This window comes from Gavialis gangeticus, unplaced genomic scaffold (genome assembly GCF_001723915.1).
Source record: "Gavialis gangeticus isolate Ggan-Ray unplaced genomic scaffold, GavGan_comp1, whole genome shotgun sequence".
NCBI classification, from domain to species: Eukaryota; Metazoa; Chordata; order Crocodylia; family Gavialidae; genus Gavialis; species Gavialis gangeticus.
Window position 1 is genome coordinate 165,815,649 of NW_017728992.1, and position 3,374 is coordinate 165,819,022.

The following is a 3,374-nucleotide window of genomic DNA, read 5'->3' on the forward strand; positions in this document are numbered from 1 at the left end:
AGCAAGAAGGGCCCCAGGTGAGGTGAAGAGAGCTGTTACTGCTACCAGGTCTTGCTTTTTCCTGATGCCCAGCAGCCACTTCTGCCCAGCTGCTACCACTGCTCATTGTGGCTGGGGCAGGCAGGTCCAGAGCGGCCGCTGCACAGACCCTGGCCCCCATGTAGGGAAGGCCAGGGCAGAGTTCAGGGCTGGGCCTGAGGTTGTGCGCTCAGCCCAGAGCTGGGCAGAAGCTGCTACTGGGTGCCAGGAAAAAGCAGGACCTGGCAGTGGGCACAGCCACCTTCCCCTCACCACTGCTGGAGCTTTCTTGCTGCAGCTGCCTGGAGCCTGTGCCAGGGCTGCCCTGTGGCTCCTTCCATGGGGCACATGGGTGCCCGGAGGTGGCATTGCTGGTGGTAGCAGCAGTGGTGGCAAGGAACCACAGAGCAGCCTTAGCGTGGGCTCTGGGCAGTCGCAGTGAGAAGGCTCCAGCAGTGGCAGGAGGTGGCCGCACCCACTGCCAGGTCCTGCTTTTTCCTGGCACCCAGCAGCAGAACCAAGCTTCTGCCTGGCTGCTGCTGCTGCCTCCACACCTGGGCACCCGTGTTGAAGCCAGGCAGCCACTCCAGCACCTCCTCAGGGTAGAAGGGCAGTCCAGAGGCAGTGTTGGTGGTGGTGGGGATGAGCTGCCCCTGCTGAAGTTGCCACCTGCTCATGCCCATGCCAGCTCTCTGCCTGCCCATGGCCCCATCCCACATAGGGAGCACATACTGCCTCAGCCCACGGCAGCTCCTCAAAACTTCCTGTGTGGCCTGCAGACCCAAATAATTCCCCACCCCTGGTCTACTGTAACTGCCAGGTCCTTCTCTGCAATCAGTCATTTCCTAGTCTGTATTTGTGCATACATTTTTTTCTGTCAGTAGAAGGCTTTGCACTTGTCCATGTTGAATTTCTTCTGATTAATTTTTGCCCATTTCTCCAGTCTGTCCAGGTGTTTCTGGATCCTACACCTACCCTCCAGAGTGACTGCAACTCTAGCCAGTTTGGCGTCATTCTCTAATTAATGAAGATGTTAAACAATACCGGACCTAGAGCAGACCCTTGAGCAATCCTACTTGATACCTCCTCCCAATTAGACATTGATGACAACTCATTGAGCACAATGATCCTATCAGTTTAGTCTCCACTTTATAGTACTTTCATTTAGTCTGTATTCCCTTAGCTTGTTAAGGGGAATGTCATGGGAGACGGTCAAAACTTACTAAAGTTAAGGTATATTACATCCACTGCTCTTCCCCCTCCATGGAGCCTATAGACTTATTATAGAAGAAAATCAGGCTGGTAAGGCATGAACAGAAATCTCATCTCTTCGTTAATGATTAAAGCCTGAGGACTTCCCCTGTAGGGAGAGGAAGCCATGATGTAAAGCAGAAAATACCTTAATGGCAATGAGAAGTTCTGTGGTAAAGATACAAAAAGTAGGTTCCTTGTTTGTATTGCTAGAAAATTGGTGCAGAGATCCTAGAAAGATTATATATTTTTTCACAGATAACATATCAGTACTTTTTTGGTTTAGAGAGCTCTCAGTTTACCTATTGAGTGCTTATATAACTTACAAAACTGCTGTTTCTCTCATCCTAGGAAAACATCAGGTTTTAGAAAAAATACTGCACAGCTAGCTTTTAGAGCTCTATACATTGTTACATTTGTCTGTTTTGGAAAATACTTGGAGGAATCGGAGCCCTCACAATGTGTGTGCTAGCAAGGACAGTCAACAGTGACCCCCTAGTAGAAAACCTTCTGTTGCTGCTACTCTCAATAAACTGTATTATAGGTTCTGGATTCTGGCTTTCTGACTTGTTGATTGAGCTATCAAATAACACACTGTCTTCATTCTTTCGGGCCGTAATGATCTGGCAACTTTTGTGCCCCATCCATTTCAGCAGGGCCTCTGAGAAAATTCCTGAGCCAAAAGGACAACACGAAAAGGCTGGACTTATTCACAGTAACCTCAGGATTCATGTTCTTAACCCCAAGATCTGAAGGATCATCAGCTCTTTTAGCACACAGCCCAGAGGACAAGTAAAGCAAGGGCCCTACCGGACCTGTTGAAATGTGATTCCAGGGCTAGTAGGGAACCATTTTATTCTCCCAAGTGCAAATATGACTAGTTGCACAGACAGAAGGAATAGAGACAGTGCTTCTGGATCAGAACATTTTGGTTTTTAAGAAGGATAAATCAAATTTAGCACCTGGCATTAGGATCGACTCCCCATCTAAAATAGACAGCCATAGTTCAATGAGTTGTAGGGCTGGATGCAGAAGTTGCTTGGTAAAATTTGTGACTTGGGTTATGCAGGAGGTCAGACTGATTGATCATAGGGGTACTTTCTGGCTTTAATATATTAATCCATTAATATAGAGTAAATCTTAATATAGAGAATTATGCCTAAGCTATTGTGGCTCTATGGGGAATGAATATAGGAAACTCAGGTAGATACTGGAAGGAAATGTATTGCTTTTATTATTTTGATGCATTAATGGATATTTTTCAAAAGTAAAATATGAAGAAATACCATCCCAACAATCAGTGTTTTATAATCTTGCAGAATAGCTGCTATAGTAACATAACTTTTCTGTTTCCTTTTTTAGTTATTCTACTTTTATAACCAGTATTCAGTTCAATTGACTACATTTCTTCAAAGCAATGATTAGAATGATTAAAGTACATTAACTTCTTCAGTGGTTATTTTTCAGGCTGGCACGTAAAAGCTCCTGAGAAGTTGATACTGGCCTTGCTCGCTGGTAGGGCCAGGAAGCACTCCATGGCTGGGGTGAATCAGGTCATTTTCATCTGGTTTTATCTACAAGGACAAGAGGAAGACAATATAATGTAATCTTTCCAAACAAAGATTTCCTACTTTGCAATTTGTCACCAAGAGAGGTAATAATAGAGGGAGAGGTTCTAAGAGCTGGAAAGAATGATTACAGCTCCCTTACTCTATTGCGGCTTTAGCCTTTGTTCCTCTCTATTACAAAACCTTTCTCCCTTATGACAAAGGACGATAAATGACATGACATTCATTGTTGCTGCAACTGATGATCTGGATGAATCTTCACTCTGCTGGAGACTTTCACAGATTCGTTGAAATTAAAGATAGAAAAGGTAGCTCCATCATACTCCCACTGCAGGTTTGTTCCTTACAGAGTATCCATTAGGTTTTAATTCTTTCTGCTCCTTCCTCACTGGCATCATGCAAAAGGATAACACCTTTCCAATGGAACCTACTCCTTGGTTAAGTACAGACAATCAAAGCCCGAGGCTGAATTGATTCAATTTTAGGTTAAACTAACTTAGTTTCATAGTTGGTAGGGTTGGAAGAGACCTGAGCAGA

General features: G+C 44.8%; 1 protein-coding gene across 1 annotated transcript in view; it reads right to left on the reverse strand.

Annotated features, from left to right (window-relative positions):
• Window positions 1-2,477: 2,477 nt before the first annotated feature.
• Window positions 2,478-3,374, reverse strand: part of DPYS (dihydropyrimidinase) — a 102,163-nt gene continuing 101,266 nt past the window's right edge. Inside the window, exon 10 of the mRNA XM_019528055.1 lies at window positions 2,478-2,843. The gene's annotated coding sequence lies outside the window, so the exon portion shown is untranslated. The remainder of the gene's footprint in view (window positions 2,844-3,374) is intronic.